Genomic DNA, 18827 nt, shown 5'->3' on the forward strand with positions numbered 1-18827 from the left:
CTATGACAGAATAGACTTTGTACTGCTGTTGCTGTTGTTAGGTGCCATCAAGTCATTTTTGACTCATAGTGACCCCATGTGACTGAGTAGAACTTCCCCGCAGGGTTTTCTTGGCTGTAATCTCTATGGAAGCAGATCACCAGGTCTTTCTCCAGTGGAGCCACGGGTAAGTTTGAACTGTCAACCTTTCGGTTAGCAGCTGAGCACTAACCAAGGCTCTTTGACTTTCTACTACCCATAACAATTGAGGTAATCTTGGAAACATTTAAAGAAAATTTAGAAGATGTGTTGGTTCAAGTACTTCCCTTACAGTGGAGGATGGTCTGTTAACACAGTAGCCAACAAGTTCTCCTAACCCCATATGCCACACTGCTCCCTCACCTCAAGAGGTAGAGTTCATCTCCTCTACACCTGAATCTGGGCCAGCCTTGTGGTGTGCTTTGACCAATGGATGTGGCAGAGGTGACACTGTCAGTCCCAGGCTTAGGCCCCAAGAGTCCTTACAACTTCCATTTTCACTCTACTGTAATGTTCTCACTGCTGTGTAAGGAAGGCCAGCCTAGATACTGAATGATGACAAGTGAGAGACAGCAGCTAGCCAGGCCCAAGGCATTTCAACTACTGCAGCTGGGGCACCACATTGTGAGTATAGGCATCTTGGATCCTCCAGCCCCAGTCAAGCTACCTCAGCCACCACCACATGGATCAAAGATGAACTGTCCCTGCAGAGCCCTTTTCAAATTCCCAGCCCACACAGAACTGTAAGCAACACACTGATTGCTTTAAGCCTCTAAGTTATGGGAGGGTTCATTACACAGCAATAGATAATTGATACACTTACAACTGAGTTCCATACAGTGTGATATCCACTCCTGTGCCCACTCCTGTGCCATCCCCATACTCAGCTGCAGATTGGACTATTGTGATTCTTTAGTTTTCACTGGCTGATTTTCAGAAGTAGATTGCCAAGCCCTTCTTCCTAGTCCCTCTCAGTGTGGAAGTTGAAACCTGTTCAGCATCATAGCAACATGCAAGTCTCTGTTGACAGGGTGGTGGCTATGCACAAGGTGTGTTGGCCAGGACTTGAGCCCAGGTCTCCTGCGTGGAAGGTGAGAATTCTACCACTGAACCACCACTTCCCCCGTAGTTTCACTACATCCCTTAATATAATAAACAATTCATGTCAATTCTATAAACGAATCATTGAACAGATACCTCTAGAGGTATCTACTGTGTGTTAAGGCAATGAGATAATATGAAAAATGGTAATATCACCCATCTAAGTATACTTTTTTATTCATCAAATATGTATAGAGTTCCTACTAAGATCCAGGTACTTTGCCAGACACAGGGGAATGGCACTCAGAAATGTTAGTTTTAGAGGGCCATTTGGGCAGGTAAAGGGAAATTATGGCATAGAGTAATAACTGCTATCATGATAAGGGTTAAAATCTAGGAGTGGAGAAAACACTATGTTGAAGCAATACACTAAGCATCATAAGAAAGGTATAGCTACATTGCTCATTTGTTGTGAAGATTAAATGAAGTGGTTAGCATAGCATTTAGCACATAATCAATCCACATTAAATGGTGCTGAAAAATATCAACTACATAAAGGCTTGCAAAAACTCCAACAAGGAAAAATCATGAGTGGGAGTTGCTTGTGGGTTTTATCTAACTTGTTCAGTGTTTTTAAGAGCCTAATCAATGCCAGGCACTAAGGTACAGAGGTAACCAAGAAAGACTAGTTTCCTGCCCTCAGACAGCTCAACCTGGAAAACTGACATTAAGTAAGTGTAATGAGTGATTTTTAAATGCCTGTTTTCCAGGGTAACAAGTGTTTAATGAGGCATTGTTGGTTCAGGGATAGGAATCTCACCTTCCAGCCAGGAGGTTCGATTCCCAGCCAGTGCACCTCAAGTGCAGCCACCACCCATCTGTCAGCGGAGGCATGCGTGTTGCTATGATGCTGAACAGGTTTCACTGAAGCTTTCAGACTAAGAAGGAGTTGGAAGAAAGGCCTGGTGATCTACTTCCAGGACTCAGCCAATGAAAACCCTGTGAATCACAATGGTCCAATCTGCAACTGGTCACGCAGATGATATAGGACTGGATACTATTCGTTTCCTTGTGCATGAAGTCTCCGTGAATCAGGGGCGAGGCTGACAGCAGTTAACAGCAACAAAAACAAAAACAATGAATGATAAAAAAACAAACAAACAAACATAGAATAAAATGCTGTAATCTGTTCCAGGATGTGCCATTTAATTTGAAACTTGCAGGATGAGGTAGAAGTGGGGCAGGCAATGGCTGCTGGGTGTTGTGTGCAGATGGATGGATGTGTGGGGTGGGGTTGGGAAGCATACTTCAGCCAGAAAGCACAGCATAAGCAAAGGCCTGTTCAGGGAACCAAAAGACGTCCATCATTGCTAAGGATCAGAGAATACCACACCATGTGGTGTCCTGTGTTAAGGCCAGTGAGGGTGGTAGAGGTAAGGTCAGGAAGGTCTCATGAGCCATGTAAAGTAATCCAGACTTTAACCTAATGGTATGTGGAATTCACTGAAGTTCTGGATGATTTCAGCAGGGTTTCATATTTAAAAGAAAGCACTGGCTACAGTGTGGAAAGTAGGCTTGTCACAGTCAAGAATGGATATAGGCAACAGGAGAAACCAGACAGGATGCTTTTGTAATAACTGAAACAAATGATGAGGGTGGTTTGGATTAAGATGCTGGAGCTAAACATGGAGAGAACTTGGGCAGTATTATGAGATATTTCAGATGTAGAGAAGACAAGACAGCTGCTATCAGAGGCTTCAAAAAGAAGGAGTTAAAAAGAAATCCCAGGTTTCTGGTTTGAGCAGTTGATTCAGTGGTTCTCCTGCTTTCTAGCTTTGGGGACAGAGTGAACACTGGTAGAGAAACGACTTTGGCAAGGACGTTGATGGGGTCAGTTTTGTGCACATAGGGGCTGAAGGGGTGGGAAGCACCCAAGTAGATGTGGTATATCAACCAGCAATAGCCAGGTTATGCTGTCATAATCAACAGCACGTGGCTGGCAACAACCAGGAGACAAAACACTCATGTCTCACATCTATTGCAGCTCAAGCAGAAGGCTCTGCTCATGGCAGTCACTGGGAACTCAGGCTCATGGAGGTTATATCTCAACATAGGCCTCCACAGCCACAGCAGCAGATGGGGACACAGGAATCATGTCCTGGCTCTCAAAGCCCTCACCAGGAAGTGACTAAATGTGAAACGCCCACATTCCACTGGCCAAAGCAAGTCACATGACCGAGCCCACCAGCACCAATGGGGCGGGAAGAATCATTCTCTTCCAGGGAGAAGTAGTCATTCCCAACAGTTTCCCAACAGTAATACAGTAATATAGTAAACAACTGTACAGATAGGTCTAGATCTCTGGATCAAGCTGGACTAGAGCTAAAGAGAGACAGAAGAGAGAACATTAAGTTGAACCTTAAAAAGCATGGGTCTGATTTTGACAAAAACAAGAAAAACCATGAAGAGAATTCCAGGTATAATCGCAGGCAAAGAGAAAGAAAAGCACAGCAGGTCGATGACTGTTTGGGTTTTTTGTTTGTTTTTCTCTTTACAGAAGAAGAGAGAAAGAGAAAGAAAAAAAAAAAAGGAATGATTAATATGAGGGAAAGGAGAAAAAGTGCAAGCAGGAACCCTGAACCAACCAGAGAAACTACGACCAAAAGAGCAAGTAAAGAGAAAAGTCTTCAGAAAGAAGGGGAGAGGGGTCATGAAGGTGCACAGGGGAGCTGGAGGGGCTCGTGAAAACTAAACTGAAAGTCGGTGCTGTAGAGGAAGTCCTTCAATAGAGGAGAGTGAGTACACTCTGAGATCAGCAGAAGAGTTCACTCCCATGCACTCTATAGGAGAGGGCAATGGTTCACACATTTAGTTACATACAGTTTTTCACAAGTCGAGGCTGTTCCGGGGTGAAAAGTGCATTGCTTCTGGACATGGGGAATATGGATTCCATTCCTGGTTAGGTATTAACCTGAGGCATTCTATGAATCTTTTTTCTCTCACTGGTAAAATGCATTCTAAGATGCTCTGCTTTACAAGAATTTTTGAACAAACGATAAAAGTTATCTAGAGAGAGAATTTATCATGTTATCATAGATTTATTTTTCTTCTCAGTCTCCAATGACTTGAGTTTCACAGCAGGCCATGGCCTCAAATTGACCTCCATGCTCTAATAATATCTGAGTAGCTTTTTTTCTTTTTTAGCCAACATCCTACCCAAAACAAGGTTTCCCTGTATTCCAACTTACAACTCAACGACCATCCCGTTAAAACACTCTCAACTACAACAAGCATGGAAAGGACTCACTGGCTCAAGAACATGCCAGGTCAGCTCATATCACTCAGACAAGCTGTACCTTGATTTCCAATCCTCCACATTTTGAGGGTTCAGCTCAAATTTGAGATTCACATGAAGTCTTCCCTCATCATTATGTCTGACAGGCATCTCAGCTTGCTCTAATTCCCCCCAACTTTCTTTTTGTTTAGCATACGCCACATCTCTATTACTGTATGAATGTATTAAATGCATGTAAAAAACAAAAAAAAAACAAACCCATTGCCGCCGAGTCGATCCCGACTCACAGCGACCCTAGAGGACAGAGTAGAACTGCCCCATAGAGTTTCCAAGGAGCGCCTGGCGGATTCGAACTGCTGACCCTTTGGTTGGCAGCCGTAGCACTTAACCACTACGCCACCAGGGTTTCCATTAAATGCATGTAGGAAATAATAAACACCTCAACACTAATACAACCACAACCATCAACAGTTAGCATCTACTGAGTTTTGCTAAGCATCTGGCCTTATCTCATGTATTTCTTACAAGAAACCTGCACAATATTCCAACTTCACAAATGAACAAAGTGAGGCTTAGTGAAGTCAATTAATTTGTCCAAGGTCACAAGGCTATTAAGTGGCAGACAAGGTTTGCCTGGATTAAGAAGCACACACATGATTACTAGGCCAAAATCCAGTCGAAATGGATTCCATTCTGACTCACAGCAACCCTAGAGGACAGAGTAGAACTGCCCCATAGGGTTTCCAAAGAGCAGCTGGTAGATTCAAACCGCCAACCTTTTGGTTAGCAGCCGTAGCCCTTAACCACTGTGCCATCAGGGCTCCACTACTAGGCCAAACTTCCTGATATTGCTCGCTTGATTTTCTGACATGCTCACTAAATACACATCAGTTCTTGCAGTTGGACTGTATGGCCTCTGAGGGCTTTCATTAGTTTTACACCTCTGTGTATGCGAATTTTTGAGCCTCACCCGGACTTCTTCATTTAGGCATCGATTCTAAACACCAAAATCCAAACCCGTTGCCATCAAGTCGATTCTGACCCATAGCAACCCTACAGGACGGAGCAGAATTGTTCAATAGGGTTTTCAAGGTTGTAATCTTTACAGAAGCAGGGTGCCACATCTTTCTGCTGCGGAGTGGCTCGTGGGTTCAAACCACTGACTGGACTCTGAGTTAGCAGCTGAATGCTTAACCACTGCATCACTAGGGATCCTTAGGCATCAATTAAAAAGAGTGGCATAATTCATTCCCGGGCAATAGGCAATAAAGTGATATTTTACATTTGTTTCTAATCTGAAATGCAACTAAAATCTAGAGGGCATTTACATTGCTTAATGGTGGTGTAGGAGCCCTGATGGCATGACAGTTAAGCATTTGGCTGCTAATTGAAAAGTTGGCAGTTCTAACTCACTCAGCTGCTCCACAGGAGAAAGACCTCGTGATCTGCTCCTGTAAAGATTACAGCCTAGAAAACCCAGTTCTACTCTGTCACATGGGGTTACTATGAGTCAAAATAGACTTGATGGTACCTAACAGCAACAACAATGGTGGTGTAGCAGATTGCCTTATCCGTCCAAATTCTTCACCCGTTCCTGTATCTACGCCTATGGCCATGCGACTTCGCAGTTCTTCCCGCTAACAGGATATTTCCCCACCCTTGACTTTGGGTTCCACAGAGTTACTTGTTGTGGCCAATAGAATGAGGCAGAAGTGACAATATTCCAGCTGTGAACCAAGAGCTTAATGGACTCTGTGTGTAATCCTGCAAATGTCATGAGAAGAACTTCACCCAGGGAGCTGCTCCTTCAGCCCGGGTCCCATAAAGAGATGGGTAGAAACACCTGAGCCTGCCAGATCTTCAGCTCAATCGAGGCAACTGTCCCGAGCCCAGTCTAGATCAGCCAACCCACAAGAAAATGAGCAAGCCCAGCTGAGTTCAACAGAGCCACCTCAGCTACTCAGTAGGTATGAGAGCTATATAAATTCCTCTTATTTTCGGCTGCTGAAATGTTATGGTTGTTTTCCATATAGGATTATTGTGGTAATAGGTAATTCATATGGGTAAATTATATTCTTGCCCACAAATATTCCTGCTTGGCCCTCATACCTAGACGTGGAATGTACTTCTCTGTCATGTAATTTGTCACCAAAATATCAGCATATGAGATTTACAAGGGTAAGTCAAAAAGTATTGCTACTAGGTTTCCAGTTCATACATGCACGGGTTTATTCCAAACAAAACATGTTTAAACACGTCTCTGCGATCAGCGGATGGCTGTGGACAAGTTCTCTCAGTAATACACTTGTCTTAGTCTCGTTAAGATGCCTTCAAAAAGGATACTTTTTGTTCCATGGGGAAAAAAAAACAATATTGAGGTCAGGGCTAGTATCAAATTTTTAACAGAACTCAAGTGGACATCTTCCTAAATCACTGAAGCTTTGCAACAAGTTTATGGGAACGCTGACCCACATAAAACAACTGTTTTTAGATGGGTCAAGTGTTTTAAGGAAGGTCTGGAAGACCTCAACGATGAGCCAAGAGAGGGAAGACCACTTAGAAGGCTATGGCGACTGTTTTTTTGGGGATCCCAAAGGGGTTATCTTGATAGATTTTTCTCAAAGGACACAAGACGATCACAGGGGCTTATTATGAAGAAGTTTTAAGAAAAATGAAAACTGCACTGGTGAGAAAAAGACCAGGAAAGTTGCACCGAGAATTTTTTTCCATCATGACTGCACCTGCTCACTCTTCGAGGCTAGCAAGGGCTGTTCTAGCAGAAATTTCATTGGGAAACCTTACCCCATCCACCCTACAGCCCTGATCTTGCCCTGTCAGACTTCTTTTTGTTCCTAAAACTCAAAGAACATTTAAAAGGAGCATGATTTGAGTCCCCTGAGGATGCCAAAACTGCCATTTTGACATGGAATAATTTGAAGAATGCAGAACTCTTCAGGGGAAGGATTAGAAAGATGGAAACACTGCCTTCAGCAGTGTATAGACCTAGATGGAGGATCTGTCAAGAAACAATGGCTTCACATCTTGATATTTTTGTTTAATAAGGGTTTCTATGATTTTGAACCAATACTTTTTTACTTACCCTCGCATGCTACTAGCTAGCACAGATTTAATGATTTAATTGTTTGGTTCTGCTTTTTGCACTTTTGCCATAAGAAGTAGAGAATATATAAAGAAATCTTGGACTTATATAGCCTGATGACCAGACTGGATGAGACTCCGGGGTGGAGTTCTTGTAGAAAGAGTGAGGGCATTTTATGTACACCTGAATAAGACTATATTTGGTGTGTATGAGGCTAAGACAGGTGGACTACAATAGCCAGTAACCAGTTGCTACTGAGTCAATTCCAGCTCATGGCGACCCCAACTGTGACATGTCAGAGTGCAGCTGTGCACCACAGGGTTTTCAACAGCTGAATTTTCAGAAATAGATTACCAGATTTTTCTTCTGCGGTGCCTCTGGGTGTACCCAACCTTTCAGTTAGCAGCTGAGCACGTTAACTGTTTGCACTAGACAATGTCAGATTATATTATTCTTTTAAGCATTCATTAACCCGTCTCACCTGAGCCGTTACCTGTAAGGGGAATACACTACTCTGTTCCATTTCAGGCTTGGCCCTGTGACTTCTGGCCAGCAAAATGTGAGAAAACACAATATATGACCTGTCCTAGCCCAAGTTTTTTATGCCATTACATGATTTAGCTAAGCCTCTTAGGTTCCTATCCTTTGCCGTGAGAATAGTATGCCCCACAAAAGAGCTTTTCTTGTCTTGGGTTCCCCAGAAGCAAAATCAGATGTGGAGAGAGTTAAGGACCATTCTCAAAAGAAACATCTGTGAGGAAGTTCATGAAAGCATGAATGGACAGAAAGGGACCTTGAAACTTAAAGTAGTTGCCACAGAGGCCTTCACGGAGTTCTGAGACTGAGATGGCCCTTTAAAAAAAAAAAAAAGAGTTGTCAAAATCAAGACAAGGGTCTAAACCTTTGTGCCCCTGCATCACCCACTCATTGATCACAAGCCACCCCCAGAGGGGCATAACGATGGCTGAGACAGTCCTCTGTAGCAAAGGGAAATTCCCAGTGAGGGGTGCATCTGTGAGCCATCAGCTGCTGCTCTTCCGGCCATTTCATAGAAAGGTATGTGGGCCTTAAATTAGGAGCACACAGTAACCACAACACAGCTTCACCTTCACCCATGGAAGGTATCGTTGCAGCCATCTTGCAGTCTACCACAGGGCTGATGTGTGATGCTGTTGTTGTTTCTGGCTGTTTTTTCTTTTTTTCCCTGAAGTTAGTTTTCTTTGAAGATCCAGCTTGATAAGTTTTATAGGGTCTGCCCCGCCCCTCCCTGCCCCCCGCAAAAGAACACAAATATATGTAACCTTTTTAATTTTTTTTTTTTTTTTCCAATTAGAGACAACTGAAAACAAAATCTATCCACTAGAGGCCAGCACAGAAGAGTCAAACATGACCCTAGGGCACGCAAGAAAACTAAGAAAAGGAAAAGAAGAGGAAGAGGAAAAGGAGGAAGAGGAAGAGAAAGCAGAGGAAAAACCTGAAGAACTTGAAATATCATGGGCATATTACCACCAGATACAATCTAAACTGCCTCCCCCACCATTTGATTTTATTCTCTTCTGCTTGAATGCTTACAAAATGTCTAAATTTCTTACCTTATGTATTTCATGACTTAGGGTTAATGCTATCCATATCCTAATCTATGTCTCAGGTGGTGTGTGTGTGTGTGTGTGTGTCTGTGTGTGAGACAGGTGGGTTGTTAGAAGGCTAAGGTACAGTGGGAAGAAGGATGATAGAGAATAATCAGGTCATTAAAAAGGAAGAATAAAAAATCAAAACTCAGGAGAAAAACCCCATAAGTCATTTCTAGCAAAATAGCAAAGGATATTTGCCATGCAAGTCACAATGAAAAAAATATTTACAGCAATATACAATTCTGACACAATTAGATTAAAAAGGGATAATGTCTATATCCTGCAATTTCCATTAAAAGGAAGTATGCCTTCTATCTGTATCTTCCCAGAATATGTGGTCTGTTTCATGATATAACGAAATTCATATATACACACCCTTTTACTCTTTAAAAACTAGTATTTGCCCTAAATACTACAGAATCAACTCCATAGGGGCAATAATTCTTTTATACTGGTGAAACAGGAGTCCCTGGGTGGCACAAACAGTTAAGTGTCCGACTACTAGCTGAAAAGTTGGTGGTTCGAACCCACCCAGGGGAGCCTCGGAAGACAGGTCTGGTGATCTGCTTCCAAAAGGTCACAGCCTTGATAACCCTATGGAGCTGTTCTACTCTGCACTCACAGGGTAGCCATGAGGCAGAATGGACTCAACAGTAACAACAACAACGTTGGTGAAATAACAGTGTAATAATTATGACTCAGTGTAAATATGTATATCTTTACATCCTATATGAGAATAATTCTTATGTGATGGAATGAAAGGGAGAAAAAAGAAAACCTTTGACTTATAAGGTTCTAATTTCAAAATCTTATAGCCTCTGCATACAGCTTTTGGTTGAGTGAAGTTAAGAAAATGAAAAGAAGTCACAGCAAAGCTTCACTTAGAGTAGCTGAGGAAATGACATAAAATGTCTAACAGGTATATACAAATGTAAAAGCATTTGATGGCAAAGGGAATGAGTAAGGGTGAGGAAGGTACTGTCACAGGCACCATGCTTCTGTACAACTGTGCCTTATTATCTGTATTCCGGGACCTTCAGAAAACTCCCCAAAGTTAGTAACGACCACTGGTAATCAGCAACTTTCTGCTGCTTTACATTCACAGAGGCAGCCGGCCCCAGTGAGTCGCAGGCATCGGATTAGATCACTAGCTATATTGTTCGAGTTGATTTTAATTGCCTGAAAAGTGTCATTACCATCTTCTGAAATGTGTTGAGTTATTTTAAAGTGTGACTATTTCCATGTAAGAAACAAAAATGGACTACGATTCAGTTAGAACGTACATGGAAGTATTCCATTGGGCCTTTAACCTGGTGGCATAAAAATCCTGTTCGAGTCTCAATACGATGAGAAACAAACACACTTGGTATCTGTGTAACTTTTGAAACTTAGGATGGAAATTAAACACAAATTCCAAGCTGATGACCACAGAGAACCACCCAAATGTCACATGCTGGCATATAAAACGCCAAGACTCCCATTTCCACGGCAACTTTTATATACAGGCATCACCAAGGTGAAGGAGTTTATGATATTTAAGAACAACAAAACAAATATTTGCATGCAAAAAGGTCTATGGAGGTGGAATTTTTGAAACCTCAAACATATTTGCAAAAATATTATATCAGTGTATGCTTATCTACTCTTTAAAGTCCTAAATGCATGAATCTATGCATGGGATAAAACTGCACAGACCTCACACACACACAAAAATGAATGAAGGTTAAAAAAAAAATGGTGATAATTGAATAAGCTCTGTGGTCTAGTTAACCATAATGTACCAATGTCCTTTTTCTGGTTCTGATATTACACTACAGCTATATAAGATGTTACTCTTGGGGGAACCTGGGTGAAGGGTACAGAGAACTCTTCATACTATTTTTGCAACTTCCTATAAGTCAATAGTTGTCTTAAAATAAAAAGTTTTAAATATACGTTACGAAGCCGCACCCACAGGGAGGATTCAGAAGGTCTTATACGGGCCAAGAAATCTCCATTTTTTCAGCAAAACCGCAGTTAATGCTCATGTAGAGAGATCACAAGTCAGGAAACCATGGAAAGGGGAGGGAGTATTTTCAGTACTGTTAGGGGTGATTTCTATTTAAACGAGAATCTGTGAGAATGTTAATGCCCACAAGGTCTTCCTCTAGTTAAAAGTAATTATTATTATACTTTTGATTTGTTATGATATAGTCATTCTGTTATTTATTTCATGTGCCAACGTTTAACTCTAGTAAAGCAATGAATTTTGAGGATACCAATCTACTTCTTTGCACTTATTGTTGCTGTTAGTTACCATTGAATTGATTCTGACCCCATGTATGTAGAGTAGAACTGCTCCATAGGGTTTTCACGGCTCTGTACTTTTGGAAGCAGATCACCAGGCCTAACTTCAGAGGCACTTCTGTATGGATCTGAACTGCCAACCTTTTGGCTAGAAGTCAAGCACTTAACTATTTGCGCCTGCCAGGGATGAATTAAATCAATGACCAGCCCTAGACGATAATGACCATTAGCTTATACCTCCTTTAGGGTATATGTTTATCACAGAATTCTCCAAATTCAGACTCAAGATACCGCCACACCAAGGATAACATTCATCTTTTGTCAATTAATGATTCATCTGCCACCCGGGAACTGTGCAAGATATAATAAAATCTTTAAATTATGCACTAAAAAATGTTTCAGTCCTAGAAAATGGAACCCCAATAAACCCACAGCAGAACTTCATGCAAATGAAAGAGATCAGGCAAGCAGGGACAGGACAATTAGACTATTTTTCTATCATTGCACATATATTTACCAAAGTCCTAATGGTGTCTGTGCCTTCCACTCACACACTAACAGGAAAGACAGATATTAAAGAACTTTATAACATTAAGTGAATTCTAATCCATTCTCATCCAAAAGAAGAAATAAAAAGTAGTTGCCTAAATGGCATAGGGCTCAAACCTAGTCTGGGAAGACAGTTAAGGCTTCCCTGAGGAATCCATGGGTGGACGTCACCGAGACAAAGGGTAGGGCTGGTAGTAAGAGCTTTCCTGTCAGAAGTAACAGTGAATCAGTGTGTAGATGAGTTAGTTGAAATGGGAATGAGTGAAGTAGGGTGGAAGCAATGTGTGTTCTAGACAGACGCAATGGCACATGCAAGGGCCTTGAAGGTAGAGGTTGTACGTTGAGTTTGCAAGGAAGTAAAGAAGTCTCCTGCAGTTGGAATATTAAGAGTCAGTGGAGACTTACAGGGAAGAAGCCTCATGCAGACAGGCTGTACTGGTGGTATTTTTCTCCCTAGGAATTAGTACCCAAAGGCAAAGGGGTCTGATTTGTGGATTAGTACAGCACTGTGTGCTAAATGGACTGGAGCAAGAAAGTGAAGGGAAAGAGAGATCACTTCTCAATCCACTGCATTTAAGCAAGAAGTAATAAGCACTAAAGGGAGCAATGTGCTTAGAACCCAGCCTGGCACGTACTAACCCCTGAATGAATGTTGTTTGTGTTTTTCATCAGTTGACTGCTTGGTTACAGGGGCCAAGAGAGAGGATGGTGCCAAAGACCACTGGTGTCACATGCCTTGAGGGTCACGATGAAAGCAAAGGAAAGAAGTGGTCATCTGAACTGGCATCAGCTTGGGAGGAAATATGATAAATCCCATTTGGACACGGGTTTGAAGAGGCACATAAACAAGAAAGTATGGACAACGTGGCAGAAGGTATTCCACAAAAGTTAGCTGCAAACTCTTGACGAATACAGACATCTTGACAAGCTCCTAGACCTTGGTCACACAGGTGCCATGGTCACATGTCACAAACTCAGCACCCTGTGAAGCTTAGTTCTCATGGGTTTATCAAACTCTACTGCAAGCCAGGCACTGTGTAAGGTGCTGTTTGGCAATAGTGAGTAAAACAGCCCTAGTAACTGCTTACAAGGTACTTACAGGATAGTAAAAAAGTAATCACACAAGGAAATGTGCAATTCTGAATTGCAATACCCGCAATGGGAGAACTGAACAGAAAGAGTCTAACAGAGGTGCCCTAATTCAGAGGAAGAGGGAAATTAGTGGTCCAAACGGTTAACACAAAAGGTTGGAGGTCGAGTCTACCCAGAGGTGCTGTGTAAGAAAGGCTTGGTAATCTATTTCACAAAATATGGAGCACAGTTTTAGTCTGATACACATGGGGTCACTATAAGTCAGAACTAACGTGATGACAACTGATTTTTCTCTAAGTAAATGATATTTAAATTACTACTTAAGGAGTGAGCAGGAGTCAAAAACGTAAACAGGTGGTGGTGGTGGTAGTGGGGTGTGTGTGTGTGTGTGTGTGTGTGTGTGTGTGTTCGGGAGTGCAGGCTGGCAGAGGGCTGCAGGAACCCTGAGGTAGGAAAGAACGGGACAAACTGCAGACCTCAGAGAAAGTCTATGACACTCTTGCTCCCCAAAGCATGGGGTGAAATGGTATTGGAGGGTTGGGTAGATTTTAAACCCTATGCGGGTTTGTAGATAATACTTAAGAGTCCAGATTTTATTCTAAGTGCAACAGAAAGCCATTTAATGGTTCTGAGTAGATGATCAATAACTCAATTTACATTAATATATATATATATATATATTGTTCTGGCTGCTGTATAGAGAATGATTTAGGGAAGGAAGCAAGAAAGGGGTCCACAGACCATTTAGGAGGCCACTGTAGCTGTCGCTGGAGAGAAGATGGTGACTTGGAGGAGGATGATGTGAGTGGTGACGGAGAAAAGTGGGGAAAATTTGAAAAAAAAAATTTTTCAGAGTTAGAATCAAAAGGCCACATAAGATCCGGACAAAATAAGACTCTCTTAAGTACTGTGAAAATACCAAGAATCCTTTATCTTAGTAAAAATACTATACTCACAGGCAAATTTCTCCAATAACTCATAAAAGTAGTTTTTGAATTGTGGCTCTCCTTGGTTGTTTAACATTTGAAAGGTAATCAAAGTCAAGGCATTAAAAAAAAAAAAAAGGACGGGACAAAATTTTTCTATTTGAGAACATAGAGAATTTGCAGTCTGAGTTACAAAGGTATCTAAGGGAGTGCTATGGAATTGCTGCAACATATATAATCTATTCCTTTAAATGTCAATGTGGCTGCAATAAGGAAAATGCTGCTGGATTATTTTATCCTACATAGTAGTCATTTGTTTCTCACTCTTCGCAAGGCAACTTCTTGCACAGTAAAGATTGTACAAATATTTACATTCCAAGTAGCACAGCTGTTTGAAATGCTATGAAATTCTGCCAAAACTTCTATGACAAACCTTTATTTCTTGTTTATAATGGGTACATAAAAGGTGGAAAATAAAACGTACTATGATTTGAAACTTGGCATACAAAGTTCCAACCAGGGAGCCCAATTCTCCTGCAGCAAATTTTCAAAAAGAAATGTACCACCATTTAGGAGGTAGAAGGGTAAAAAAAGGCTACAAACCAAAACCATTTAGCCCACTTGATCCTTTTCTGAAATTCTTTTATACAAATTAGATCTGAGAGTGAGAATTATCATCCCTCAATTTCAAAGAAATGTTCTATTTTAAACTATCCTGTGGCTCAACACTAATTATTGCTAAACATATCGCCAGAGGGATATTGTCCAATGCACTCTTATGCAGCATAAAAAAGGAAATGGCCCACCGGCAATAAGTGACTAACAAATGCATATTAAAAACCAGTAAAGTCTCAACAACAACAAAATCAATAAAATTTAAAAGAGGGGAAAAAAAAAAACTCATGGAACAACCATCACAGAATAAGAATATCAACACATGTGAAAAATATAATCCATGTCACTGAATAATTTGTGTAGAAATTATTAAACGGGAACCTAGTTTGCTGCCTAAATGCTCACAGAAAACACAATAAAATATTATTTGGGGGGAAAAAAAAGCATTACACATCAAAGCACTCAAAGAAGTACAAGAGCAAGAGATAAATCTTCACTCTGTCTGATTTCAGGGATTTCAAAGGAAATCTGAAGTGGATGCGATTACCTGGTAATTAAAAGCAATAAAAATAGCAAAGGCATCATTTTTCATGGAACAAAAGTATCCATTCTTTGGCGAAAGTGGCTTGAAAGAAAATTTCAAAGAAATGCATTAGATGTGGAAAGTTTGAGCCTCCTCGGGTTCCTCTACAAACTCCAAGGAGAAACGAATGAAGCCCTGGAGTACTATGACAGAAGGCCCTGAGGCTGGCTGCTGACTTTGAGAAGTCTGAGAGAAGTGATCCCTGGTTGCTAACATAGCAGTCATTTTCACATTCCATTTGATTGTAGGTTAATATGCGGTAATCATCTTTCCTGCTTGCTGTACTCAAAAACATACTATGTAATTCACTGTAATGATAAAATTTCTGAACAATGGTAGTTGTATTCAGAAAAAGCGATACAAAAAATATATACATATGAAACCATTTCTGTGTGAATGCTACAAAGTAGAAAAAAGAGTTTACTGAAAAAAATTGAAAAGAAATAAAAACACTGAACGTCTCAGAGGTGCACAGCTTTAAGAAACAAAGTAACTCACAAAGATCAGAAGGCTTAACGATGGACCCGTGGTGATGACTAATCAGAGATGGCAAGTGAACACACAAAGCATCAATAAATCCCCCTGCCATCTGAATATCTCCAACCACATAAAATTAGCCTTATTTTACGGCTAACAATTTACTAAGTGGTGACCGGAAAACACAGAACACTGAACCAGTCATACATATACCTCTCTGTTTTTGGTACTGCCACAACACAGTGATATATAGATCTGGCGGTTTGAAAGGGGCAAGTCCATCTATACACTATTTCAGCACAAAACAGATTAAGAGTTAATGAGAACTTCAAGTTGGCCACTTAAATATGCAGTAAAAACAAAGCCAGAAGATGTACATTGAATGTGTGAGGAGGAGTTAGGAACATATAAAAGAGAAAGAGGTCTATTTTGCTTGCAGAGTGAAGAGGCTGTTAGTTTGTAATAACTAGGCATATATGAAATGTGACAGTGATAAAATTGAACATCCATCAGCAACTGAGAGGCTACTGCTTGCTGCTCCACTTGAATCTGCTCAGCACTTTGGTACTATTAAATGTGTTGCCATTTTAAGGAAAGCTTGGGTAATCTGGTTGTGTTGAAGTGTACTTAAAAGTTAGAGTTCTCCTGGAGAAATGAACTCAATGCTTTCATGTCTTCGGGCTGATGTTAATGACATCCAGACAGTGAGTAGGACATGGGGCTGAATGTTATTGTCTGAGGCAGCCGCTGTCTGAATCTATTACCCTGGAAATCAATTAACCACTTGGTGTCTCAGTTATCCCATCTTTAGACAGCCGGGGCCACACGCATGCCTTCTACCTCACCATTCCCATTCATCTAACAAAAATGTGCAGCAATTTTCTGTTTCCCTGGTGGATAGTGATCCTTTTGGGGTAGGGGTCCTCAAACCACATGTGGACCCTCAACTGACTTCTCGCACGCATTCAAAGACCAGTAATTTCTGAACCCCTTATTTTTATTACTTGCAAGCAATTATCTTTCCATTAGCAAAGCTGAACTCTATTGGTTGTCCTTTATTAACTGCATTTATAAAAACTTGTCCCACTACAATTGGTGACTTGTACATACTAGGCATTTTACAAGTGTTGCTCAAAATGATATGAATATTAACCTGCAGGCAACTTCCTCCCTACTGCCAAGACCCACAAAGGGTTAAAACCACCAACAAAGATGACATTATTGCAACCAAAGTCATGTCACTGTTAGTAAATACTGCTAGCAAAGCCAAAGTAAAAAATTTGACTTTGCTATTGAGACATAATAGCTCTTTCAAAGGCAATTACTCCTCCTTTCAATCTCAAAAGGGCTCTGACTCATTGTTCTGATTAATTCCTGTTTTTAATCTATTTACAGATCAGGATTCTTTCTCTTTTTCATCTAGTGTGATATTCATCTCTGCGGGGGTAGACAGAAACCACAGCACTACAGTCTTCCTACTTTTTTTTTTTTTTTTGTAGTTATTCTTGCTTAATGATTTAAAAATTATTTCTGGGTTTACCTACTCACCATATGAGCTGGGGTTTCAGATCTCCCTCCTGCACATCGCACATCTCCCGTCTGCAGCCTCCTCTAGCTCTGTTTCCCCACATCTTGGATTGAGGTTAACAGCCTGGCTACCCCTCTCCCAGACCTCTGTCTGTTCTCCTCCCTTTGGCTCAGAACCAGTGTCCTCAAGGCAGCGGGCACTGTTTGTTATTAAACCATTTCTCTGGGCGCATCTCCTTCTCGTAAATCAATAAGCAAATTTTATAACGGAGAAGGAGCCACGGGTTGGCAAGCTGTGCGGAGCTTTGCAGAAGCAGAGCCTAGAAGCTGTTCGATGCAACCCAAAAAAAATTCCTGATGCTGCTGTGACTTGGGGTGCCCGGCTAGGACTTCCTGATTTTCTCTTCCTTTAGTATTCTGTTGTTACCTGCTTGGTCAGCTTTGCAGGGTTTCTTAGAGGACACGGAAGCAGCCAAGATCAAGGTCCGAGTTCAAGAAACCTGGATGACAGCCTATAGGAGAAAACCTGCAACTCAACGCGACAGGGGATCTGTCCAAGGCTGAAAATTTTAAGCGCAAAGAAAACGCAGCTCGGAAAACTTGATCTCTAATAGAAGCACCCTCCCTCCTTGGCTTCCTCCATACCTCGGGGGACCAGGAGGGAGTCTTCTGGCAAAACGGTATTACAATCCCACCCCCTGCACTATGGACCTGGGGTTCTTCCTCAGCACCCCCACGGTTCACAACTTTTATTTTCAACTTTCACTGGCCAAATCCGCTCCACTAGGGGCTAGCCAGAGGGTCTCACCTCGCTCTCTCCGCGCTCCAGTTGGGGATGCGGAGTCTTTCCCTCCGGAAAACAATACTCGCCCTAAGTGGGACAAAACAATCTCCCCCAAAACAAGCCGGCTGGGAGAAGCATGCTGTATTCTCGACCCGTCGGCCGCATCTCCCCACAAACAAACTTTGGGGCTGAGGAGCCGCGAAGCCAGTGCATAAAGTTTGCCCAGGCAGGTGGCTCAGCCCTGTACCCCGGGCCGGCGCGAGGAGCCTGGCATCCCCAACCTACCTGGTCGCTGCAGCTCGGAAGGCGCCCGCCCAGCCGGCCCGCCCGCCGCCGTTCGCAGGGGCCCGGGGGGCCGCCGCGCGCGCCCGTGCCAGTCCTCGCCGCAGCGCCCCCGTCCGCGCCGTTCCCCGCCGAGCCCGCGGCGCCCGCCCGCCCGTCGCCGCCTCCACCGCTGCTGCCGAGCGCCAGGCTGCTGTGGCCACTGCCGGCGCCGAACGCGAGCTGCCGATGCCTCACCGCCCCAGCTCCGGCGCGGGCGCCAGAGGGAGGGGATACGGGGCGGGAGAGAGGGGCGGGGAGCGCGCCGGCTGCAGCCAACTGGGTCCCGCGCCTCGCGCCTGCGGCGCCCCAGCACCTCCTCGCCCCGCGGGGCACCGTGCGGCCCTGCGCTCCGCCGCGTGTGCCCACGTGTGTCCGGCCTCCGCAGGGCCCGGGGCAGTGGCGCGGAGGGGGCGACGGTCAGTCTGTCACCACTGGGTGGCCTCGTGCGCGCGCAGCTGAGGCCTGGGGTGCGCAGGGTTAAAAGGCAGGAATTCCACTTCTTGGAAAGCCTCCTGGAGCTGCAGTGCCACAAGTGCGCGAAGATTGCCAATTTTAATATTAAAAAGCGTTTAATTATTG

The 18827-nt window shown here is 42.8% G+C and overlaps 1 protein-coding gene across 2 annotated transcripts in view; it reads right to left on the reverse strand.

Moving 5' to 3' along the window:
• CNTN3 (contactin 3) overlaps positions 1-18287 on the reverse strand; it is a 465770-nt gene extending 447483 nt beyond the window's left edge. For both annotated transcript variants that reach the window (XM_049862422.1, XM_049862421.1), the window contains exon 1: positions 18210-18287. The gene's annotated coding sequence lies outside the window, so the exon portion shown is untranslated. The remainder of the gene's footprint in view (positions 1-18209) is intronic.
• Between the last annotated feature and the right edge of the window lie 540 nt (positions 18288-18827).

The sequence above is a fragment of the Elephas maximus genome, chromosome 20, assembly GCF_024166365.1.
Source record: "Elephas maximus indicus isolate mEleMax1 chromosome 20, mEleMax1 primary haplotype, whole genome shotgun sequence".
Lineage (NCBI taxonomy): Eukaryota > Metazoa > Chordata > Mammalia > Proboscidea > Elephantidae > Elephas > Elephas maximus.